The following is a 12,465-nucleotide window of genomic DNA, read 5'->3' on the forward strand; positions in this document are numbered from 1 at the left end:
TTCTAATGCCAGGCACTTCCCCATGGACACAGCGCGTCATCTTAGCTGTAACACCCTGTAAATATCAAACAGTACCTCCTTTGGCAAACAAAGGATATTCCAGATGGCCACGGAGATAGCCACCAAGGAGAAACACCAAATCATGCAGTACTGTAACAGACAGAGGGTAGTCAGGATAGAATGTTGGGTTTTCCTTGCTGATGTTGACTCTTATGATGTACATTATCTGAATATGTGAACAATGTGAAATGTATTCATACAACAAAGTGAAATAGATTCACACCAATTATGTCACTTGTCTAAATTCACACCCATTATGTCTCTCAGCCACGTTCTTGAAGAAACGTAAGACACCCCCAAATTCTTAAGTATAAAATCCTAAAGGAAACTGACACTGCCAGAAAGTCATATTCTAAACCAGTGGTTGAAATACAGGTAAGTGTATGATTAGGAAAGTTTAACTCTGCTGTTTTTTTTTTTTTTGTTTTTTTTGTTTTTTTGATGTGGCAGCAGGGGTGGTAATGTAGGTATGGTCCCTTCTTAATACAGCATGAAAGGAGAAGAGACATTGCTCTAAGAATGACTATATGGTCAGAACACATTGCAGGAATGCACATAATAACCGTGCAAATTTCAAAAAACACCTACGATGTTTACAAATAACTAAGAACACCTAAGGTGAACTTTACTTGTTCAAAATATTTCACATCAAGCCCCAATTATTTTAAATTGGTGAGCTGAAAGAGAAAAGGATGGTGACATTTATATAGTTAGTCCATTTCTGAAATCCTCTGGGATTCACAATGCATGTCAGGCATGAGCTCAGAATGTGGCTAACAGGTTGTCACCTCAACGACATGCTTTAGACAGCCCTTTCTCCATTCATTTATAAGGCCATACGAAACCAAAAGTAGCACAACATTCAAGAACGAAGAATTTAAATGAAATACAATGTTAAACAGATAGAATGAGTCTTTAATGTACATTTAAAGTAATTCGGATGAATTTCAAAATGAAATCATTAAAGTTTTTCTTTCTAACTTTTCAGGTCTAGTTTTGACGCAGGACCGTTGCAGAATAGCAAACAGTCAACGTTAAAACAAGTAAGTATAGATAATGAAATACTATTACTAGACGATGCCCTGTGTAGTGTAGCCAGTTGTAGACGACGTCACATGTAAACTCATGTATTTTGGTTCTAGCGCAACAACAAACATACTGTAGCACACGAGGTAGAACAACCGGTCAGGCTAGCCAGCAATCAAATGTACACCACATAACATCACAGGTGTACAGAGATGTAGAAAGGTTTGTCATTCTCATATATCGCATGAACAGTACTAATGAAAAAGCATAAGTCTCTCGATATTACAAAGTGGCTTACCTTGACTCGCAGAGACGCTTACAGTAGACTTTACACTGGTGGTTACTGTTGCGATGGAGCGTTTATACCACTTAGAAGTTTACCGAAATTGTCTGCGTGATGTTGCCCATTTTTAGGTTGCTTTGGTCACGGACTTGACGATGTTGTAAAACACACTGGAAATAGTGTAATCGCACGGCGACTGAAGTCCCCTAAGGGAATGTACAAGTCACAGTCACGCAGTTGACGATATTCCCATTCGATACGTTCCCCAAGTAAGCGCTACCCAAGGACACGTGACCACCCCAAGGAAGTAGCCGTCATCTAACCACGTTTTGACTCCTCAGAAATACGAGGACGGTTATATCGTTGCTAGGCTGACTTTCACAATTCGCCGATGTCTGGGATCAATTACAGTCTTTCTCGGTGTCACTCCTTTGCACATGGCCATGTCTATTATTGCAGCTACGTCCTCTTTAATAAGACGTACAGCGAGCGTTAGGCCGTTAGCCTGTTTGTGTAGAAATATATCTGCCAGACGTAAGACTGCACCAGGTGAGATTTTGACTATTCCACTAACTTAGCTGATAATCACTGCCCATGAGTTTTTTTCCCTCTTAGACGTGTAATTACTGGTAGGCACTGTAAACATGTTTCTGGGCTATTTAACATTTACCTATTTAATATTTAATTTGCTTTGTTTAGAAAACTTAATAAAAATTTGATTGTGGTGGACAATCAATACTCAATGCTCTATGGATAATTAGAAAATGTATGACTAAAATTTATATTTGCTCCACAATACTCTAGAAGTCACATGGTCCAGGAAGGAGGCTCACATTCCTGCAGTAAACCACATTGGGCCCCTTCCACTGCAGGCAGATTTCAAAGTGGAAAATTGCTCTTTGGAACGTATCTACACTCAAAAGTGCATTCAAAAGCACACTCAATGTTTCCTATTATGTAAGCATTCAACGAGGACAAATGTTGCACAAATTAGCATTTAGCACAACTTAAACAAATTTTTAAAGTTTACAAAAAATGCTTTTGTCCCTTGGAATTCAAGATAGTGGCATGAAAAACCTTTCAAAGTAATTAGTTTCAGAGTGTAAAATGCAGTAGGAAATTACTCACTGACAGAAATGGCTGTTTATGGAACTCTAGTGCAGCAGTGGGTGTTCGGGTTCTCCCCATTTTAACACGATGCAGAATTCATGCAAAATTTGGAATGGCAATTACTATAGACTGGACATTCCACCTGAAAAGTCAGTAACTTCATGCACTGCACTGTGCATGAAACACAATACCCTCCATTATGGCACACTCATCTGACTGAGAATATTATTTTGCTCTGCATTATGCTTCACCACAGCTCCAGCATTTACTAAAGTTCTCCATACCATACCATTTGTCCTCAATAGCTGAAATAATTCCCATCAGATTCCATTGATATGTATTTGCAGGGTACAACTATGATATTAAATTAATAAGGTTAAATGAAAGGCTAAAAAGGGCTTAAACAGCAAACAAACTACAATCCCTTGACTGATGTTGCAAATTCTCAGTGCAGCCAGTCACTGGGTTCTCTTAAGGACTGAGCTATGGCAGTTTTTTCTTACCTCCATGTTGTCAAGATTTTATGAAATGGATTTTATCCAGTATTCCCTTCTCTTACAAATCTGCAAACCCAGTTAAGGATTGGAAAAAAACTGCATAGAGTACTGATAATCTAATGTGGCAACATAAGTGCAGTTATGTTCTGTAGTTTGTTTGTTTGTTTTTTGGTTTGTAGCCCCTCTAGTGCAAACATAATTCTTTTGGCAAATGTCGCCTAAGAATACAGGAGCTCGCTTCAACATCTGCCTTTAATCAGCCTGGCATTCATCAGATATGCTGAGTAAAGGCTGGGGAAAGGAGAGATTATGCCAACATGTGACTAAATCAAAGCAGAGGCTGAGTGGAACATGCCTGACTAAAAGATATTCAACACATCAGGAACATTGCATAGATTAGGAAAATACTCTCCTCACATGATGCAGAAAAGCTAGTTCATGCATTTATCACTTCAAGATTGGAGTACTGTAATGCCTTACCATTGCCTTACCATGCCTTACCATGGCTGTACCATTAAGTGCATAAACAAGCTCCAGGTAGTTCAAATTGCAGCAGCCATAGCAGCCAACTAGAAACTGAAAGCACTGACTGGTCTTTCCCCACAGTACCTTAGAGAACTCCTAGTGCATTACTACCCACCACTACGTCTTCTTAGATCAAAAGGTGCAGGCTCTTTACCAGTACCAAGAATAACAAAATATACCATAGGGGTCAGAGCATTTTCCTATAAAGCTCCCACACTATGGAATAACCTTCCTGTAAATGTTCGAGACTCAAGACACAGTCTCAATATTTAAGGCTAGGCTGAAAATCTATCTGTACAGTCAGACATTTTATTAACTACTTCCCATCTTAGGTAAAGTTGTAGATCTGGGGATCCATGGGCATTGAGATTTATGGTATACTGGAATGTTATGATGCCATCATTTCATCTCTCTTTTGTCACTCAAGTTTTTTGGTTAAGAGCGGTGGAGTGTTGATGTTCCAGAGTACCCTTTTGCCTGTGGTTCCTTCTAGCGCTATCCTTTTAGCTATGCGGTCATAGCTAGATCTGCCAGAGTTCATCTTTGCACATTATAGTTCCCTAATTTACACACCCCCATACCTGTACATGTCTAATAATCTATTCTCTCTTTCTGCTGAGGTCCACCTACCCCTGATGTCATGATGTTCCTGAGCCTCAACCCGGCTTAGCTGCCATGGCTACTCTCACCACCCCCTGAGGTCCCCTCCTGTAGCCCACCACACCTCCACCCAAGCCATCTACTTCTCCATTGCCCTTGATGGATGTTCTCATGCAGCATCGGTTTTGGACATGCGCACACCATCGAGACCAGACTATGACTTCTAAAAAACTGGAATAGAAATTAATTGCTTATTTTTTTCATTTTATTACCATTTATTTCTTTTTCTCTTATAATTATTACTATAGTGGTGATCGCTGTCAGCCAGAGAAGGATGGGCCCCCCCTTTGAGTCTTTGAGAAATCTTCAAGGTTTCGTCCTCATGCTCTAGGGAGTTTTTCCTTGCCACTGTCACCCTTGGCTTGCTCACTGGGGGACTGGGCTTGGACATTTGTAAAGCTGCTTTGTCAGAACATCTGTGGTAAAAAGTGTTATATAAATAAATTAGTTTTGATTTTAATTTGATGTAAACAAGAGTTGCATTAGAAGGCAAAGATACATAGTGGGGATGCCACCACATCCACCCCCAGTCTGTTTTCGTGCTGGAGGCTGAAAGTCCTACTCATGCAGGCAGAAGGAAAGGCAAGGGCTAGATATTGGAGGTGGCAGGTGCAGCTCTTAGCTTTATTGTACAGAATATTAAACAGGTAACCTTGAAGAGTGTCAGGCACAGCCAACTTCAGAAAACAAAGCAAAAACATCATCAACACCACCACCACCATCAACCTTTAATCCATGTGGAAATCTCATTCTCTAGCTTGTGAATGCGTGCATTGTGAACAGCAGGACTCAGTCCTATGCTCTTTTACTCTCTTTAGAAATATTTTGTGTATGCATTTGTGTATAACTGTAGGAAGCAGCCTTCTGACAGGTGCATTGGTTCCAGATGAGCCAAAGGCAGCATATTCCCAGGATGCTCATTAGTGCTGAGCATGTTGACAGAAAGCATGTAAACATGGAAACCTAACAAAAATCCAGCAGGTTAGAGTCATTCCTCCATGGAGTTTATGCAAAGACAAAGCCAGAGTATACCATCAGGCTTTCAGATTGAAGCAGCTTCTATGTTAGATAACAGGATATAATTATATATTTTATATAATTTATATTTTATATTTTATTATAATTTATATTTTTATATAATTTTATATTTTATAAGCTTTTTCTTAGCATATGTGCTATCCTTTTGTTTATTCACATTAAAAATACATAGATGCAACTGAATGCAAACTTAGAATGAGGCCGTGTGACCATTCAATTAGAAGTAGTGTGAAAAATAGTCTGCTTTATGAATGTATAAAGAATTTGTAGAACTTTGGATACCAGTAGGAAGCTTGTGCCTTAAGGTATATTTCAGTCCTCTAGAGGCACAAAGTTCTATGGTGAATGTTTCCACTAAAATAGATATACCTTAGGAGAGGATAAATCTAATCTTAGATTAGACTAAAGGGTAATTAAACCAAGATAAAACATTTTGTTGGCACTCTGGCCATATGCTTTATAGATTTAACAAAGCAATCCCATAAAGCTCTCTTTCTTTGTATTCTTAACACTAAAGTAAATGATCTGATCTGATCTGAGCAGGCCATAGTCTTAATTTTATAGTACCACAAACTCATGGTCAAGGCTTTTATTTAGGGACTGTCTGTTAAATTACAAGCCAGGCAGTAATAATAAAAATAAATAAATAAATAAATAAATAATAAAAAAGGAAACTAGGGATGTAAATCAACAGAGCAAATGCACTAAATCAACTCTGATTTTATGTCTCTAGTGTCTTCCTATTTGCACTGGAAAATTGTCCATTCAGAGTTTGGATAGCAGGAGGAAAACAGGTCCCTATGATCTCATCACGTTTGATGTGACTATATAGTAAATGTAACAGTGCCCCAAGATACGATGATATTTAATTTATTACACCAATTTACATGATTAGTCCTCTGCCTATTGTGAATCATTAAAGGTTTATAAATAATTAATCAGGAATGGGAGGATCCGGCAGAATCTTAGGAATAATTCATAAGGTAGACTACAGATGGGACACAATGTCTAATTATTTGATAAACCATTCTCTTTAGTTATGGGTCAAAAAAAATTCCCAAGCATAGGTTAGACATTAAAATCACTTTCATGGACTAATGTATCATGTGTACTTACATTACATGAGGGATGACTTGTGTTCTGACCATTAATGAAAAGAGATCACTCAGGTGTCACTGTAAAGGATCAGAGGACAACCCCCTTGCTTGTTGCCTTGGTAATTCTTATTGCATTTTTTGTCTTTCAGCAGATTCAATGATTTGTTTGGAAGTAGTTTAAGAATGCCAGCTGCTGTCCCTCTGCTTCCATATCTAATAAGGATTTCACCACAAGCTGATCCTTCTACTTCTCACATAATGGTCTCTGGTCAAGGAACAGGTGTCTGGGCACCTTTTAGAGAGACAGTACAGCCCATTGTGAGGAAAATGACATGCTTCTTAAAGAGGAATTCCACTCCAAATTTTCTGTCAATGATATTATGAGAGGAGGAAAAAAGATTTGACCTCTCCTATACTTAGCAACAAATCCAACATGTGGACTAGACTGCAGCATACTGTATGCAAAGCTGGCAAAGTATAAACAGAAATTAATGTATGAACATATACGGAGGAAAACTTGAATCCTTTTGAATGTGTTGAATTAAAAAAGAAGTTAAATATTTGAAATTTATCTCATTTTTCTGTTTTTAATAGTTTAGACACCCAAATCCCCTGGTTTAGAAAATCGGATCCCAGAATCGTAAATCCCCCCTTTTTACCTTCTTAAATTTGGTTCAAACTACATTCTTGCTGGCACCATGGGAAGATTTGCACCTGGGCTTTTTTTGCTCACTCTAAAGTAATTAAAAATGTTGTAGTATTATCAGTCTTGCCTCTGTCCCACCATCATCATAGAGCCTGTCACACAGAATGCAAGACTGAGTTTCAGCACCACCTCAGGAGTGTGGTTTGAGAGGATAATTACATCCCCAGGTTTACTTATTCAACCCACAAAGCAGAGGAGGGACACGCTTTCCACAAGGGAAAGACAAACCGTCATTTAAATGAAGTGTTGAACCAAAAAATTGTCTCAGAGGATGGCAAGATTTAAATGGAGTTTCAAAAAGAATAATCTAAAAAATACATCTTGAACTTCCATGTTATGAAGGATATTTTTCTGTTGTTTGATTTTCTGTCTGGGGTAAAAGGAGAATATGAGGAATAAGCAGTCAGTACATATGAGGAAGTCATGCTCAGCTAGATATAGATGGCAGGAAACCAGGAACTAATAAATGAAGATCAGGGGTTACTGGTGCCTGAAGCTACAAAAGAAATGCATCTTCCTTACAATGACCTTGAGTCTGGGCAGGCTCTTGCAAATGTCAGAAAAACTAAACAGTGCTGTTTCTGTGAATTTCAGATGTCACGATAGTTCCGATTTCATCCACCCACAAAAAAAATCTATATAATATATAAAAATCTTTTTAAAATATCAAGCCTCTGGTTATGATTCATCAGTGTAATATACTGACGATGTTGACCGCATAACACGTTATTAACACGTGTTATAGTCTCATTTTCCTATAATTTTGGGATTTTGAGTTTGTTGACTTTCATATACACAATGATATCATGTTCTGATCCTTAAACAAACAGAATTGCATAGTGTGGGTTCACAGTGTTTACATACTGTAATATAGTGTTTTTATTATGTAATGGCCCCAACAAAGGACAAGGAGTGCAGAAGAATAGCGTGACTCTGTCATGTAATACACTGAGGCAGGGTTGAATAAGCAAACTACTGCCTGTTCTAATCACAGGGGTCACTAATTAAGGTAACTAATTATTTAGAAAAGGTCACTAATTATCTAGGAAAGGTCACTAATTATCTAGGTAGGTTTGAAATGTTGGTCCTAGTAGCATGCAAGATGCAAGGTAGTGTTGCAGTTTGGAAATTAAATCAGATTGCGTCATAATGGTTCACAGGTTCCAAGCACAGTGACAGAATCAGGCCGATAGGCTGGGCACCCAGTCAGGGCACAGCTAAAGCAGACAGATGGTGCACGGCCACTTTGCTTATCGGCTGTGGCTGTTTAAGGTCACTTCCCAAATGGCTGTTCATGATTGTGCATGATGTGACATAGCAATTAAAAGGTGATCATTGCTATGCTATCTCTTGGAGATACCTGTATTGTGTAGTGATGGAGCCAATGAAAATAACACTTTACTGATTTGTGAAAAGTGGAGTTGATATGAATGTGCTGGAAACTTCAGGCTGATCATCTGAGAAGGTTAATTATTTGATCAAACTGTAGCTAGGGAACATGTGGACTTGGGAAGCAATTTTCTATAGTCATGTGATAAAAGTATAACTCTTCACAGATCAGTAAAATCTGCTGAACATACTGTGATGATTCCTCATAGCCAAGCACCATATGCTTTGGTATGATGTCCCACATGTCTAGTAATTACTAACTCCATTCAAAAAATATTACGGTATGTCAGAACTATTGAGTGCATGAAATAAAAGCAGTTTAATGGTTTAAATGAAGACCACTATCTTGTTAGAAACAATAAGGTTCTGAAGATTTTGGCAGGCAAATTCTAACAAACTAATACATTGCATCACACTTTTAACCTTTTATTGTTTCCCAAACTAAAACAAGTGAAGATTACTTTTTACGCTGAATTCGAATCTGTTTTTAGAATTTTTCTATCAGGTATGGTTTTTAATTGACAGAGAAATTAATATAGAATAACAATATAGACTAACAATATAGGCCTGATGGAAAAATTCTAAAAACAGATTCAAATTCAGCACAGAAAGTACCTGCCATGGAACGCAAACCTTCCCACTGATGAGGTGGTACGGCCTGCCGTGTTATTACACTTAATATGTACAAGCTTACTAGACTATTGTTTATATTTGGCTTCAGGAACACCTCACTTTAGTGTCCAGCAGTGTCTACACTATACTTAATGAAATACAAAAAGCACTATGGGTAATGGAGAAATTCTGAAAACAGATTAGGATTCGGCATGCATGGGACAAAATCTTTGTTAACAAGGCATTTGATGTATCAATATGGTGTAATTCAACCACTGATCAAATGCAAAGAGATGATTCACACTGTGCACTCATGCCTAAGACCATCCAGAGTGTATGGGAGCTAAACCTAATTAGTTCATGATTAATCACTGCTCTTTTAAAGAACTACTTTTCTTTTTCAGTAAATAAGAGCTGATGTTGTGAGACATAAATTGCTGATCCAGAAGAAAAAATGTACTAATCTGTGTAGATGTTGTAAATGATGGCTTGTTAAATAATGATGCAATACCAATATAGCACACAAACCAGATACTGGAGCTTTGTTAGTGGCTAGGAAGAGAGCAGAACAAATCTCTTAGATGTATCACACAAGTCTGAATAGGAAATCGTGGATGATTGGATAACTTCCGTGGTTTGTAATAAGGGGCAATTATGGGATAGCATCCCTCTGATGTGTAAAATGCATCTTCAAGGGAGGACTTTAGGTCAAGATAAAAAGGGTTCAAAACATGCAGGGACTTTTGAAAATTACTGCAGTATAAACATCAAATGGGTTTTGATCTCAAGTATTTGATGACCTTAAATGAGTCATAATGAAGACACTCGATTCATCAGTACAGACTAAAAGCAAAGCTAACATATCCAAGGCATGTTCCAATATGACAAATCTTCATCAAAATGAGCTAGTCTGTTGGGAATGGGGTTGATTGTTGGGGGTGGTTTCCTCAAATGAAGGTTTTATATTGAAACTCTTTTGTGTTCCATTTGAAACTGTCTGCATCTTTATGGCTACTCTGTATTTAAGTGAGTCCTTTGTCAAAAGAACAAAGGCTGTTTAAGCAGAAAACTTCTCTTCCATGTTGGCTCTGGGCTCATAGATGGACCGTCATCACTGGGGGGCTAATACCTCCCAAATGGCAGATACACCAGGCCTATTAATAGACCGAGGGAAGCAATCAGTGAGCCAAATATAATCAATTGTTTTCTATGGTCCTTTCCCACAAGGACCCGAGTCTGGGGGAAAATGTTAGGACTTAATTTATTTTAAAGGACATAAATACAGCAAAGTGTTCATAGACAATGACCAGAGAAACAGGAAAGATTATATAAAAGTAAAAAATCATAAGGAAAAATTCACAAGAATATAAAATCATAAGAAATGTAGTCTACTGCTTAGGGTCCCAGGCAAGAAGTCTAGAATTCATGAATTTGGATATCTCAATCTGAAGTTTAGCCAGAATATAAATTAAATTTACTACTAGCATTTACATTTCTATAACAAATGCAATGGTGTAATTTTGGGTTAAGCATTGGGTTGAAAAAGTATTTTGAGGGGGATCCAAGGTCATGCCAATCCTTGCCCTTGATGAAGCAAAAAGCACTTTATCCTCCTATCAAAGGATATTTTTCTGTATATGCTTCTAATGTGAACTAGACATTTGGCAGGTTCATCTTATATAATATGAGGATTCAGCCATTTCCTTCCAGAGAAGCCAATCAGTTACTTGTTCAGTCCCCCAGTCATCTCCAGACTGGTCTACTGAAGCTCACTTTTGGCAGGCCTTCCTGCACATGCCACTACATCCTTGCAGCTGATCAAGAATGCAGTTGTACGACTGCTACTCAAGCTTCCCAAGTTCACACATATCACTTCACTACTCTGTTCCCTCCACTGGTTTCCCGTAGTCAACTGCATCATATTTAAAACCCTGAAAATTGCCCACAAAGCTAAAACTGGACCCACCCCCTCCTATCTGAAAGCACATTTCATGCAGCACCATATCTCACACCCTTTGTGCCTCAAGTACAGCACATCTTGAAACACTGCCCCTCAAGAGACAGGGAAGACATGCCTTTAAGACTCTTTTCTATACTAGCACTCAAATAGTAAAATTAACTTCTACTAACTGTCCCTACTGCAGAGTCCATTGCTATTTTTAAACATAGACTAAAGACCCGTCTCTTCAAGAAGCTCTTGAACGATCCCTAGACAGTTCAAGGCACTTGATTAATCAACAACCCTTCACTTCTTTCTGTTACACAGTATATTGTTTTATTTACTGACCTTGTGTGAATTCTTTCTAGACAGGGTTAGGCTTTTGGCAGGCCTTTATATATATATATATATATATATATATATATATATATATATATATATATATATATATATCTCCATAGAAAATTCCAGGTGAGGAGTAACCTATATATATATATATATATATATATATATATATATATATATATATATATATATATATATATATATATATATATTTTTTTTTTTTTTTTTTTTCTATGTCCAGGGTTGCACAAATATCAGATTTTTCAGATGCTCTTTGGTGGACAGGTGGTGTTGCTTTACCTTTCATTTTAAAATACCCCAAAGGTGTTCTATTATATTCAGTTATAGCTTTAATTTTTTCTTCTTTAGAAACTCTTGGGTGATTTTTGCCCTTTTTGGGCTTTGGATTATTATGCTGGAATATTTCTCTTCAGTCAAGCTTCTGGTGACTGGGAGTCATATGTCAGGCAGTATTTTGAGCATATCTGAATATGAATTAATGGCGGGAGGGGATTGGGTAATATTATCTCTGCCAATATGCACTGTGACTATGGCCTTGCTTCAGAGAAAGGGTAACAAAAAAATATATGAAAAAGTGTCATGGGTTTATATTTCATTTCATAAACCAATTCAGAACACTACTTTGTGTTTTCTTTGGTGCAATATGCCTTGTATCTGTAGAGCGGTACTGACCAATAAAAACTGCTTATTAGAATGGTTTCAAGGCCTATTGCTGTCTAACCCTTTACCCACGTTCTGAAAAAAGGGCTACACATATTTGTAAAAAAATGTCACTTTCTATGAACGTGCAACTTTAGGTAGCTAACTCTGACAACTGCAAATGAGACAGATATTGTAGCATACCTAATTGAATAGCAGTAGTTGTAGGATTCGCGGATTTTCTCTCAAAGCGTTACCTAGAAACTTAAGCTATGGAAAATAGGAAAACATTGTGGGGCAGAAGGGGTACTCTTTCTATGCACTGCATGCCACAGTTAAATAGAATGTCAGTTAGTATGCCAGTCAGATTTTCTTAAGCATTTCACCTCACAAAGGTGGCATATCAGTAGGGTGCCCAAGCTATTTGTTTATAAACAGGTAGGTTGCATAGTCATAAAATGGCAATAACTTGGTTTTCCTCATTAACAGACATCATAATAGAGTAAACATCTTTATGT

At 37.6% G+C, this 12,465-nt stretch overlaps 1 protein-coding gene across 3 annotated transcripts in view; it reads right to left on the reverse strand.

The window, feature by feature from the left end:
- The window catches only part of mid2 (midline 2), an 87,503-nt gene extending 85,938 nt beyond the window's left edge, over positions 1-1,565 (reverse strand). The window contains exon 1 of one of the 3 annotated variants that reach the window (XM_035531943.2): positions 1,385-1,565. The gene's annotated coding sequence lies outside the window, so the exon portion shown is untranslated. The remainder of the gene's footprint in view (positions 1-1,384) is intronic. The other 2 variants (XM_035531947.2, XM_035531948.2) reach the window with 2 other exon arrangements.
- Between the last annotated feature and the right edge of the window lie 10,900 nt (positions 1,566-12,465).

The sequence above is a fragment of the Electrophorus electricus genome, chromosome 16, assembly GCF_041902795.1.
Source record: "Electrophorus electricus isolate QZ-2024a chromosome 16, ASM4190279v1, whole genome shotgun sequence".
Taxonomy (NCBI): Eukaryota; Metazoa; Chordata; class Actinopteri; order Gymnotiformes; family Gymnotidae; genus Electrophorus; species Electrophorus electricus.